This window comes from Elephas maximus, chromosome 7 (assembly GCF_024166365.1).
Source record: "Elephas maximus indicus isolate mEleMax1 chromosome 7, mEleMax1 primary haplotype, whole genome shotgun sequence".
Classification (NCBI taxonomy): domain Eukaryota; kingdom Metazoa; phylum Chordata; class Mammalia; order Proboscidea; family Elephantidae; genus Elephas; species Elephas maximus.
In genome coordinates, this window is record NC_064825.1 from 89,903,783 (window position 1) to 89,917,902 (window position 14,120).

Consider the following 14,120-nt stretch of genomic DNA (forward strand, 5'->3'; position numbering starts at 1 on the left):
TGCCTGGAGACAAAACCCGTGACCAGTCTACCTTGCCGGGAGCCCCTTCAGGACCTGGTACCCGCACAGCCAGGCTGCTCTCTGGCAGACAAAGCTCTTGATGCCAAAGCAGAGGGGACTAAAGACAGATTAGTAAATGATGCTGCCGTTCTAGAGAGTACCCTTTCCTCTATACCGTCATCTTCTCCCAGTTTGAACTCTGTTCACTTTGCTTCTACACTCTCCATTCCTGCTGGTGTCTTTGGGGAGCTCAGTGCTTTTCACCTGAAATAGCCCGTAAGCTGAAAAGAACCTATACTCACTGCTATGAGTCGATTCTGACTCACAGCAACCCTATAGGACAGAGTACAACTGCCCCATAGGGTTTCCAAGGCTGTAAATCTTTATGGAAGCAGACTGTCACAACTTTTGGCTGGTGGGTTCAAACCACCGACCTTTGGCTTAGCAAATGAGTGCTTAACCATTGCACACCAGGGCTCCTTGCTGAAAAGAACAGTCACCACTAAATCAATTCCTCATCCATTAACAGGTTGTCTTTCTGTTCTTGAGACACAGGCATAACCTGGTTAGACCTGTTTTGTTTGAACACTAACGTGTGAGTTGGCCAAATGCAAATGAGCCAATGCTTGCAATCCTTTATTTTATTTTTTTAAAGGGCCCAGCAACCAATCAGAGAAGGGGGAAGTAACTTAGGGAATTCCCGGTTGGTGGCTTATTGCTTAACATCCTACAAACTGATTTAAAATTATTGTCATATGCATTTATCTTCACTCTGGTGAGGGTTCAGACGTGATAACTCCCGTGGTTCCCCATATCCGTAGGAGCTGGCGTGTTTGCTGCTTGCTGTCTCCCTTCCATTAGCCTCAGCTACTGGATTTCCCACCCAGAATCTTTAGGTAAATGAGGTAAGTCCTTATTTTTAAACCTTCTTTTGGGTCTTGGATTAAGACACCTGAATGGAAAAAGAAGCCTGCCTTGAATCAGACAGATGAAAATAAAACACTCCCCGTGGCAGCTGGAGTCTGCTATGGCAGGAAGTGAAGCTTGCCTTACCTGTGGTTACCTCAGGGGTTCTTACTAGAGTTTTATCTTGCAAGGCACCTGGGCTATTTTTCAGGTTATATGTGAATCTCTTGCATCAAGTCTGGAACTCCCAATCACTGAATTTAAAAGCCACCTGCTTTCGCTCTAGCTGTGTGGCACAGCCATTTTCTCAGCTTGAATTCTTCTGAAACAGGCAGGTAGGGAAAGGTGATTCTGATACAGTTCAGTGAGGAGCTGGTTGGCTAAATAACTGTTGGGATCAGAGCACATGGTCATGCTTTCTAGCGATGTCTTCTGTTGGTAATTTTCCTGACTCATGAGTTGGAGGGAATGGCAAATTCATCTTCAGTATGATTTGGCTTTGGTAAATGGCTGGAAACGGGCAGGGGCGTACTTACCCACATTGGAAAAAGTGACCAGGCAGCCAAGGTAGGCAGGTGGATTGGGGAGAGCTGCACACCTAAAAGACTGTCTAGAAAAGAAATCAGTTTTGTCAAAGGGCTTCACCATATCCCAGGAGGACAAACTAACCCTTTGTTTGTCCCATGGTGGAATACTATGACCAGACAAGCAGATGTGACTTAGCAGCAACAAATGCCTTCTAAGACAGGGACTCTTTTGATTTGGTTTGGACACCATGGAGAAGTGCTGTCCCCAGTGTGGATAACACTGGGAATGGTAGGGAAAGAATCTTCTTGTCGGTAAATAGCAACGCCATGGTGGAAAACACCGTCATTCTTAGCTAAGACTTAGCATACATCCAGGACTGTGGGACCATGTGTCTTTTTAAGATGAAGTGGAAGATTCTGTGAGTTCAAGTCCATAGGTGTCTTTGCTGGTTATCTGCACTGACTTCAGTAACAGGGAGAGAGTGAGTGTTTGGATTCTTATAGTTTTGAGATGGAAGGTTTAATTCAGGAATTGGATCTGTAGGCATGATTGTGAGGATGAGTGTTCAGACAGAGCCTTTCAACACGTGTAGGGGCAAGTTGGGGGTCATGAGTGGCTGTGTGCTAATTCCACTGAGGCCATGGAAAGAGTTAATTTCCAACAGGAGAGTTGAAGGCATGTTATTAGAAAGAACTTCATGGGTAAGAGATGCTATTAGAGAAGGCTCTTCGGAGATTTTTAAGACTGGCTTTAATAGCTGCAGTGTGAGTTTGTAGAAGGTGCAACTTTTCTTCTTTTTTTTTTTTAATTTTTATTGCACTTTAAGTGAAAGTTTACAAATCAAGTCAGTCTCTCATACAAAAATTTATATACACCTTGCTTTATATACTCCTAGTTGCTCTCCTCCTAATGAGGCAGCACGCTCCTTCTCTCCACCCTGTATTTCCATGTCCATTCAGCCAGCTTCTGACCCCTCCTGCTTTCTCATCTCCACTCCAGACAGGAGCTGCCTACTTGTCCTCTTTTTGAGACCTAGAATTCTGGCACTATGAGAGAGCTCATCAATTCCATCTTCTTATAACCTGGGATCATGTAGGACCATGTCATTTCCACACCACAATCACTAATGGCTCATGAGGACAGATTTTTAAAACAATGACTTGAGGGTCATTTGGAAGTCCATAATCACATTTGAAAAATAATAAATATAATGGAGAAGATCCTTCATGTTTCCAAAATATTTTATGGAGGCATTTTTTAAAAAAGTAATCTCAAGGGAGAAGCTCGGCTGTAAATCCTCTCGTGTGACTGTTCAAAATGGCGGCATTACTCAGGACCTCTTAGGGGTAGTTGTGGGTAGGGTAATGCATTTGGTCGAGGCCACATATTTACAAAAGTTCTCAAATTCAATTGTATTTGTTATTTTGTGTTAAAAGTATCTATTTGTTCAATTTTAAAAAAACCCTCTTTTGATATTTTTCATTTTTAAAATATATTCTGAGCTTCCAGAAATGGAAATGCCAAAGTCTTTCTGGACCTCTGAGAAACCCTACGTTTGCATTCATGAGTCCATGTTTATAAGGATCCTAAAGTGCCCCCTTTAGCTTGCCAACTTTACCCATATTCCCTCTGCAATATCTTTTATGATTCCTCAAGGGGCTGAGATAAAATGGAAACTTGGAGGTTAAAATACTTATTCAACTGCAGTCAATTAGCTAATTGGAAACTGGAAGGAGCTTATTATCAGATCTCAGGTCAGAATGTGGGTGCTTTTGGCCAAAGTTCACTTCTAGGAAGTCAAATTTCACTTTCTGGAGTCTTGCAATGTTTTATTCTCTCCTCATTACCCAGTCCCCAAAGTAGGGAATTTTAGCACTGTGAGTTGTGTTCATCAGACAATCTTGTTTTTCTTAAGGCCCAGTTGTAAGAACCCTGTTTAATGTTACAGCATCAAGCACAGACATAGAGCCTTATACAAATCATTGAAAAGTTAGTCTCTTTTCTTCTTCCTCCAGACAGAGTCATTCCTAAGTCCTTCTAAATAAATGTGATTTTCAAAGAGCTCTGGGAGATGGGGTGGGGTGGATACCAAGAATGCCGTGGTAGAACCTGCTCACACGCTGGAGAAGCAATGCCATGGTTCTATGGAACCAAACGTAAAGACCGAACCTGATTTTCGGTAACATCCTTTTGCTGCCGTTTCAGCTCAGTTGTCTTGTTAAGATTGCTCCCTGATAGTCTTGAAGTGACAATCATTTCTGTTGTGGGTGGGGCTCTGGTCAGGAGTCATTGACTACACTGCAGACAGGCTTGGTGTTTGGAGACCCACATTCGAACCCTGCCTTTGTTACCCGGTAACCGAGTGAAACGCAGTGACTTGCAGCTTAGGCAAGCTGAAACTCAGTTGGAACCATAATCTAAAGGCAGAAGCAGGAAGGTAGCCACATCTTACCCAAGTTCTCTCATATCTGTCGCTGCATAACTAAGGAGGAGAGGATAGGTAATTAACTAAACTTTTCTTGTCTATTTTTTAATAATACAATTTATTAAAATATATGATTTAATAATACAATTATTTAACATGCTATATTCTAAGGGACAGGCAATTTTACTTTTCTTATTAAATATTTGTGACTACTGTTAAGTGTATTTAAATTGGACAGGTTTTAAAGGGCTAGACTATAAAGCTGTGCAGGAAACGAAAAGCACACTGAGAATGGCTCCCGTAACAGTGAATACTAGAATGAGACATGTTTTCAAGTGAAGTGGTGTTAATGTAAGGTACACTAGAGTAGAACTTTCCGTGGATCCCCTCAGAGGGATTTGATAAACACTCAGTTGCACTTCAGAGGGGGGGAAACAAAAGATATTTCAGAGTCTTCCCTGGGGAATTTCAGACACAAGCTTTTGAGTGACCTGAGCACTGTGTTGGGAACATTGTGTGTGGTAATGTGCAGGGCCTGAGGCTAGAAGTCAGGGGACCCGGTTTTCTAGCCTGGCAAAGCTGTGTGGTCTAGAGCAACATGTTCTACCTCTCTGGGCTTTAGCTTCCTCATCTGTGCCAAAAAGGGTTTGAACTCTGATAATCTGGAAGGTCCATTTCAGCCCTCATATTCTGTGACTCTGATGACCTGAGTGAAGCAGCTATATGTAGAGGTCAGCAGGTTTAGCCTGAATCCATGGAAGCTGAGATTGAGGTGGGTGATGCCCTCCTAAGGATTAGAGAAGAAAGAAGATTCCCATGGGCCACTTTAAATGGCTTTCCTTGAGGTCTTTAGAGTTTTGGCTACCTCGCCAGGGGTAGATTGCCCAGTAAGCAAGGGGTAGATTGCCCAGTAAGCAAGGGGTAGATTGCCCAGTGAGCAAGGTAAGCACGGGCTTATTTGTGCTTACTTACTAATCTGTAGTGAACAGTTTCACATGAGGTACTAAGACCCAGCAACTGGAGCCTTTATTGTTGTTTAGTTGTGAGCTGATTCTGACTCTTGGCAACCCTGTGCGTGCAGAGTAGAACTGCTCCATAGGGTTTTCAAGGCTGTGACATTTCAGAAGCAGATTGCCAGGTGGGGGCCTTTACTAGGGGCATTGAAATCTATTTCTATGACCAAATTTTGTCTTCATCAATTTACCTCGTGGTTCCAAACTAGTGGAAGTATAGAAGTGGATGAATCAGACTGCCTCCCCACCACAGGAAGCAGTTGGTGTACATGAGTGGACACCTTAATGGTATCTTCTACAAAACACCAAAGCAGCCCGCTGAAAAGTGAACATTCAGGCACCCGGAGTCTATTCGCTTTGATGGGCGCTGATGAGCTCATGTGACTGATTTCTCATGATGGATTCGCTATTCCTTGCGGAAGCTTCTATCCTAAAGGGACCATGGGTAGCCCAACTGGATCCAGGTATTTCCAGGCAGCCTCAGCTCTGTACCTGGAGCATCTGGAGCCTGCAACAAGGTCAGGCAGGGTGGCCCATTTGAAGAGGCTCCTAGGATTTTCATTGGCCTTGTTTTAAAAGAGACACCCTGTAAAATAGCTCCTTTGAAAACTGATTTCAGTAGCACCTAACCACATTCTCTCTTGGGTGCGTTTTATGGGGCTGGGCCCCTTGTTCTTGCTCATTTGATTCACATTATCTCTCTTCCTCCAACCTTCCCCCACACCCTGGCTCTTACCCCTAGGGCCCAGATCCTCCCTCCCTCTTTTTCTTAGAAGCATCTTCATTGTTATTAAGGGCACCTGTCTATTTATTTAAAATATGGCCAGCATAGGTACATTCAAAACACGTTTTCTGATGAAGAAAGCGAAAAATAAAAAGAAGCAAAATGCCCAATATAGTATTTTGAATATTAGCTTAATAGACCACACCCTAGTACCACTATTTTGACATAACAACTTATTTTTACTTTTATATAGCCTTGCCTATATGTCCATTTACTTTGATGTTGTTGTAATTGTCCCGAAATAAGAAATTTTGTTTTCTGCCATTTCCTCCTCACTTTATACCATAGACACAAAGTAAACAATCTTAAAGGCTATGTATGACTTCGTTGGTCCAATTATGAATTCTAGAAATTTTAGTCACCCTGACAGCCCTTTCTTAGCCTGATGCAAACATCTTCCAAAAGTCAGTTGAGTCTTTCTTGGAACCCTCTCCTTTTTATATAAGACAATGGAATTTGGAGAATATGGCTGCCTGTAGAGATTATTCTGGGATCCCTCTTAGGAACCTTTTTAAAATCCTCAGTAGGGCTGATAATACATTGTAGTCGAGGAGGTGAGTGGGGTCTGAAAGGTGAGGGCTGTCTTCATTGTGACTACTGACAAGTGACTTTGGGTATGTTATGTAAGCTCTAGACTCTTAAGTTTTCTCATCTGGAAAATAGGGCTAATAACAAACAACCACTTCATAGGGCTGTTGTAAGGATTAAATTAGACAAAGAATATGAAAGTACCCGGACATATGTTTGTGAGTTAGAGAATAATTACTAATTTGTGGGATAGAAGTTGAAGACGAATCCTCAACTTGGGTGTTTTTAGTGAGTCTTTGTTGGATTGAAGTGAATAATTCTGGGCTTTTTTTAATCTGTTTTTTTGTACTGTGACCTTGAGAAAGAAATGTAACAGAGTTTTCTCTGGAGAAGGTGGGCATCAGGGAGATGGGATGAATCATGTTAATACCAAAAACCAAACCCGTTGTCTTTGAGTTGATTCCAATTCATAGTGATCCCATAGGACAGAGTAGAACTGCCCCATAGGGTTTCCAAGGAGTGGCTGGTGGATTCAAACTGCTGAACTTTGGTGAGCAGTCAAGCTCTTAACTGCTGTAGCAGCAGGGCTCCACCATGTTACTGGAGACCCCCAAACTGAGCCTGTCTTGAGACAGTTGCAAACCACAATTCACAGGGGTCTCCAGGAAGACCTGGGGTGGGTACAGCATGCTCCTATCCTTGCGTCTTGATGTCTGGCATGTAGGGCCCTCCAGAAGAAATTCACCCCCTTCTAGGCAGTTCACATAGCTAACTTCAGCTTCACATGCTATCTCCGACACTCAAAATTCTTTATAGTGTCTCCAGATGCCTACTTACCACTGCTACTGAAGGAATTACCTTGGACGCCCATTGTTGTTGTTGTTAGTTGCCATCAAGTCTATTCTGACTCTGGATGACCCCAGGTATATAGAGTAGAACTGCTGTACAGGGTTTTCAAGGCTGTGACCTTTTGGAAGCAGATTGCCAGGCCTGTCTTCCAAGGTGCCTCTGGGTGGGTTTAAACCACCAATTTTTTGCTAAAAAAAAAAAAAAGAATTAGGGGCTTTGAAAAATTCCTACTTATTTTGTCTAACCCTGTGGGGTCTGCCTTCTGGTAAGTTGTATAAAAGAGGTTTCTGGCCACATGGAAGTGGTTTCTAGATGCTATTTCAGTGAACAAGTGTCCTTGCCGGTAATAAAATGACAAGGACTCCTAGCCTAGAGTTCAAAGGTTTCTTCAGGGATCTGTGAAGCTGGATGTAAAAAAAATTACATCTTTACTTTCACTAACCTCTAAATAAAATGTAGTATTTCTTTCCAATATGAATTTAAGCAAAAGACCACAACAGTATTAGCTGTAACTATGACTTTATCACCAAGAAAAATCACATTTTCACATTACGCTATACTCTACAGATTTCTCAAAATATAGTTGACATTCATCACTACTTTGACATCGTGGAGGTCATTAAGCCTGTCTTAGATATTTTTATTTAATGTGTTCATAAAGAAGCACATATATTGTTAGGATGTTGTTAGGTGCTGTCGAGCCACTTCCGACTCATAGCAGCCCTATGTACAACAGAACAAAAAACTGCCCAGTCCTGCCACCATCCTCACAATCATTGCTATGTTTGAGCCCATTGTTGCAGCCACTGTGTCAATCCATCTCATTGAGGGTATCATACATTTACTTTAAAAGAAGTATTTTGCTAATTGTATTTCAATATAAATATCCTTTCTAATCTTATATATTTTGCTTTGTACCTTTAAAAACATTTTGAAAAGGGGTCTGTAGGCTTTACCTGACTGAAAAAGGGGTCCATGGTACAAATAAAAGGTTAAGAATTCCTGACTTGCAGTAGTACTCTTTTGCACAGGGCAAGTGAAATGACTTCTGAACAGCAGCAGCTGATAGATGAGCTTTGTCGAAGCAGGGGAATGTGTTCCTCCTACCAACTATCCCTGCCTACGGGTACCCTTGGAGGTGTGCAGAGATCTTAGCATAGCCATAATGATTATAACCACCATTACTACTGTGGTAATGCTGGCTAACGTTTACTGAGTACCTTTTGTAAGCCAGGCGCTGTGACAAGAGCCTTCCGCGTGATATTTTGTTTTGTCTGCCCAATGCCTCATGAGGTAGATAGTGGGGCAGTCAAAGACAAGAAAGACTCACCCCCTCCCTGATGGTGACAGAGCATGGGTGCTGGTGAAGGCAAAAGGTGGGACTGACTCTCTGGCCAGGCCGGCTTGGTGGGCTTATGATCAGGGCCCCACACTTAGAAAAGCTCCATGCTTGGTCTAATGTACTGTTTTTGCTGCCTTGAAATTCTTAATACATTTTGAATAAACCAAAAAAATCCAAGCCAGTTCCCGTTGAGTCCATTCCTGCTCTTGGGGACCCCATGTGTGTCAGAGTAGATCTATGCTTCCATAGGGTTTTCAGTGGGTATCACATTTCGAGAATTAGGTTGCCAGGCCTTTCTTCTGAGGCACCTCTGGGTGGATTCGAGCCACCAACCTTTCGGTTAGTAGCCCACCACTTAAAGAGGCCCTGTATTTTCCTTTGCACCGAGCCCTGCAAATTATGTAGTTGGTCCTGCCTCTGGATGTGGTGAAACTGCTCAAACGTGTGACAGCTCCCAAGGCCGGGAAGCTGGGCAGCCAGTGTGGAGAGCTCTCCTGCTCATTCTTATCTTGCTCATCTAGCCGAGCTCTGGTGTAAAGTTAAGGCCTGTCAAAGCTTTCAAGTTAGCGATAATTATCATCTTGTTTGAGCACCAAATATTTCCTCCAATGTAACCTGAAGAGTGACAGAGCAATCAACCGAAGGGGATACGATCCCTTTGGAAAACCTTTCTGGTGAGGAGTTGCTTGCCTTGCTGATGGGGTTTTTCATTTTTCCTTTTCCAGAAGGTTTGCTACATAGGCCAGTATGAGCCAAAAGAAGCAGAGCAAGGGCTGTTTTGGAAAGGAAAATAAGACCAGGTGCGTCAGAGTCTCTTGTTCTTGTAGAAAGGTGCTAAAAAGAAATTCAGCTTTCTTGCCTACTGTCATTTAATGATTATCAGCACACAAAGAAATTCTCTGCTCCATCTAAAGAGGGGGTCCTCTAATTTGTGAGAAAACTGCAAATGGAGTAAGCCTTATGAGAGTCTGTATGTGTTTTAGGGCTAAGTTTTTAAGAACTGTTCCAAGGTTTAAAACAAAACAGGGTGGTGGGCATGGGGCTGGTGGGAAAGGGGGAGAAATTTCTAGATTTATTTGCCTGAATGATGGAATTCAGTTCCCCTGAATGACAGACACACCCATAGTATTTTTCTAGTCGATGTGATAGTCGCCACACAAACAGGTGTGTGACTGCTCAGAATCAGGTGCTCCTCCAAAGGAGCCATAATTGTCCCTTAATTTTTCAGCCTTTTTTTTTTTTTTTTTTTCTTTTTCTTTTATTACTGCTCTTTTATCACAGCTAATAAGTCTGAAGTGGCTTCAGGCAGCCAAGCCCAACCTCTGAGTCAATTTGACATTTTCATTAGGGAACAGGACTGCAGTTCTGACAGATGGCTTTGCCTGACCATGAATTGGGATTTCTGTAGCATCTGGACTGATGTACACTAAAGGGGGACATTCATACTAAGGCGCAGGATGTTTATTATGACTTGAGTTTTCATTTAGGGGAAAAACTACGGGAGCTGTACTTAAAACGATCCCAATTTTCAAATTAAAATATGAGATCCTAAGGGGCAGTTCCTCCTCTTTAGAAAAACAAGGATCCATTTTCAAAGCTACAAAAAATTATGCTACTCCTCCCCAATACACTTGCTATAATCTATCCAGTTCATTTACTAGCTCTGTGTCTTTGGGTAAGTTGCTTAACCTCTCTGTGCCTCCTAATCTGTAAAATGGGGATAATATTTTTTTTTTGAGTTCTGGTGAGGATTAAATGAGATAATTTATGTGAAGCCTAGCTCAATGGCTAGCACACTGTAAATGCTCAATAAATATTAACTATCATCGCTGTCATGGAAACCCTGGTGGTATAGTGGTTAAGAGCTACAGCTGCTAACCCAGAAGTTGGCAGTTCACATCCACCAGGTGCTCTTTGGAAACTCTATGGGGCAGCTCAATCCTGTCCTATAGGGTTGCTATGAGTCGGAATCGACTCAACGGCAACGGGTTTGGTTTCGGGTTTTATCATCACCGTCATAGTTTTTGTTGTTGTTTTGTAATTATACGGTCTGGGAGATTCCACACTGGTGGCTGTTGATCTTTCTTTGGCTTGAGCATCTTAGTCTTTTCCTGGGAGGAAACTTTGACTCTCAAAATGGTCAAATCCATCGTTCTCGTCCATCCCAACCCCTCTCTGGCTCCAGTCCCCACCTCTTAGCTCCCTCCACCCTTCTCGCATTCCTGCACAGCTGGTCTTATTTATTTTTCAGTCAACTGAGGGTGTTGTTAAATCTTTTATTTTTCTGGCTGCCCGATTTGGTTCCGAGGCACTCCACTCCCTGCCCTGCTCATGACAAGAATGCCTGGGAATGCTCACCCAGCCATATCCCTTCTCTGTCGGAACACCCTGTTCTTAACGCTCCTGGAGAAGCCACGTGTCCTTGGCCTTTCCCCACTGCCCTGACTTTCCTGTGAGGCCAGTCGTCTGCGGTAATGAAGACCCCATGACCAAGAGAAAGCTGAGGGAGGGAGGCTATTTAGGGGAACATTGCATATCGCCCAAGTCCTTTCTTCGCCAAAGCTTAAGGAGAGATGTAAAGAGGCTTCCTCTGATGTATGTGTTGAAGGCTGGGTGATGATGGCATTATTTAATTAGTGTTGTCATGATCTTCCTTTGAGTGATCTGTTTAGCTCTTTGTGGCCGTTTTGGCCTGAGCTCATCCTGTGATATTTACAAACTAATGAGAAACGAGAGCATGATGATGCTTGGATTAATGAGAAATCACACCAGGCCCTTTTTGACCTGGGACCTGGACCTCAGATCACTTGGCAAGACATGAGTGAGTCTACGCAGCATGTCAGTGAGGTAGGTACAGCTAGCCTTGTTTCCCCGATGGGAAAGGTACAGTCCAGGGACTGGGGGTTTTCAAATTATGCCCTTGGGCCAGGGCTGAGGGTAGAAAGTCAGTGGGAGAGGCTAGACTGAGATTCAGGCTTGCTGAGTCTTCACTTTAAGAGGTAACACATAGACCACACCTACTCCCTCAATCCTATTGACTTTCGGAAGTCAACTGTTTGGAAGAGTGTGGTTTGGGGTTTGATGGTATCCCAGCAGCCCTCCCTCTGCCCTTGTTAATCTGATTCATGATCTGACCTAGGTCTGGCTGGAGGTCAGCCATGTTACCCTACAGATCTTGGACCGTCCTCAGTGGTCTCACAGAACCAGCCAATGGAAAAGTACAGTGTCTTCTGGCTTCTTGGCCCTGCCAGCTCCAATTGACCTAATTCAACACCTCACTTAATTCTGAAGGAGTGGGAGGGTCGCATCCAAACAGAAAGCACAGGTTTTTCTTCAGTTTTTATAGGAAAAACAAACTGGCATGAATGCTCAGTCAAACCAGCTCAGGCTGTTTGGGCAGATGCCTTTCTTTGCTTTTTTCTGTTTATTTTCCAACCAAATCAATGCTTAACTGCGTTGTTATCGGAGCAGAGCAACAGGTGCAAAAAAATAACTCTGCTGCCAACTCAAATGAAAAGGTAGGGCTTATACCCTCTGGGAGGTATTCAGAAGATAACAGAAGCCCCTGCCAGCAACTGAATTAACAGCTCTGTTTACGGTGGGTTTTATGTTAACAACCTGCTCCTAACCCTCTGACACATAAACATGCCATTGTCTCAAAGACAGACATTCAGCCATCCAGACAACCATCTGCTTTATTCTGCCCTGAGTGGAGATCGGTTTTGGCTGAGGCTGCTTGGTGAAACTCAGGGACATTATCCTGTCTGCCAACTCGATGTCATAGTAAGAGTTTTTCCGTGAAGGCAAGGGCATGGGGTTGCCAGGGAGAAGAGGATCAGTCCTGCTTTTAAACCTAGTTGAATTTTTTTTTCAAGGTTGGTTATTTCAAAATGCCAGAGCAGGTCTCCCGGCTTTCTCTCCTCTGGCTCCATTCCATTCCCAACAGGAGGTGGAGAATGAGCTCAGATGACTTTGGAAACAGCTACCATTGTTTTGGAAGTGGTGTCCTTGCTGAATAGTCCATGAGGGCAGGGCAGCGTCTGTGTTTTGCTCACTATTGTGTCCCTAGCACGTAGCTTAGTACCCAGTGTCTAGTATACATTCGATAAATATATCTTAATTAAGGGGGTGGATAAATATTTGTAATAGCATTTCTGGGAGATAATTTCTCTCCTCTGAAGGCTAACAGACCAATTTTCTTGTGTATGAGGCCTAAAATCCAGATGGGTGAGCAATCTTTGGAAAGACTAAGGGTGACTCGGCCAGCCACGAAATTCTTTACATGAAAGTGACCAACTTAGAGACCCACTGCAAATGCTGTGTTCTGCGGCCTTGCATTGTTCACGTTAATAACTTGGTGGCACCAAGGGTTAGGGACCGTTGTATGTCCCGTGGGTGAATACTGTGGTAATAGATTTTCTACTGTTGGAGCTTGAGTTCTCTGGATTGAATGTTTTTTCTCGGACTTCACAAGGATTTCCTTGGGTTTAGTGGCTGTTTCCTTCAAAGCTGGTATCTCTTGGAGTTAGTCTTCTTGTGGTGGGAAATTGAGGGAAGGCAAGTACTTGAGTCTATAGGCCAGGAATTCTCCACTGTGAGGGTGTGTAAAGATTCATCAGGGAGGTTCTTAGATGTACAGATTTTGATTCAGAGATCTGGGACAGGACCCTGGGATTCTTCAGGTCTAACCCCTCTTCAGGTGATGACGATACAGGTGGTCAGTCTATAGACCAAACTTTGAGAAACACTTGTATGGCCTCTTCAGCCAAGTGGGAAAATGAGCAGCCTGAGAATAATCCTGGGTATTCTAGCATACCTGTGCCTTCACAAGGACATAAGGTTGTCATAAGAAGTAAGGTCTGTCTGTTTTTTCTATGCCTTCCTTACTCTGGGATTCCTTATGATCATGTGGTTTTAGAATAGGGAAAGGAGCATGGTGTGGGTAACAGAGTCTGAGGTTGAGGGATGGCAGGGAAATGGTTGCTTTACTGAATGGCCCTGCCAGTATGTATTAAGATTCCTACCTCACTGCTGACAGAGAGGGACAGGGGGGCCCCACCTGGTCTCACTGGGGGACACAAAGTGACACCCATTCCAGGTAAGAGAGCAAGAATGGAGTATCTCGGGCCTTCTCCCATTGGTTGGAGTAAATTTACATCCCCTAAACCTGACTCACTGCAAAGTTGCCTTTAAGTTACAAACCATTGTGAGTGCAAGAAAGATTTCTTAAAGGACATGTAGGTCAGGGATAACCTATTTCATTGTCCATGAACCTCCTAGGGGATGATGGACAGCCTTTAGAGGGCTTTATTGTTGATGCTGGTTGATTTTGACTCACAGCGACCCCATACGACAGAGGCAAACTGTCCTATAAGGTTTTCTAGGCTGTAATCTTTATGGGAGCAGATTGCCAGGTCTTTCGCACGAGGAACTTCTGGGTAGATGCAAACTGCCAGTCTTTTGGTTAGTAGCCAGGTGCTTAGTTGTTGTGCTGCCGGGACCCACAAAATATAGGCAAAACCATACATGGATGTACATTTTTGGTAAAAGGAGAGAGCCCCAGCGTCTATTGAGGTTTCAAAAGGCGCTGTGACCTTCAAGATTCAAAGCTTACCCTATGGGTCTTAGTTTGTCATATCTGAATGGGATTGATAAAGGGCGGGCATTGTCATCTAAGGTAATCTTGTCTTTTGATCAACTTTGGTGCCTGTCGCTGTCAGTATCTGCCATCTTGTCTGGGTCTGG

General features: G+C 43.5%; 1 protein-coding gene across 4 annotated transcripts in view; it reads left to right on the forward strand.

Annotated features, from left to right (window-relative positions):
- The first annotated feature begins 739 nt into the window (after window positions 1–739).
- Window positions 740–14,120, forward strand: part of EHF (ETS homologous factor) — a 51,061-nt gene continuing 37,680 nt past the window's right edge. For 2 of the 4 annotated variants that reach the window (XM_049889424.1, XM_049889428.1), the window contains exon 1: window positions 740–905. The gene's annotated coding sequence lies outside the window, so the exon portion shown is untranslated. The other 2 variants (XM_049889425.1, XM_049889426.1) reach the window with 2 other exon arrangements.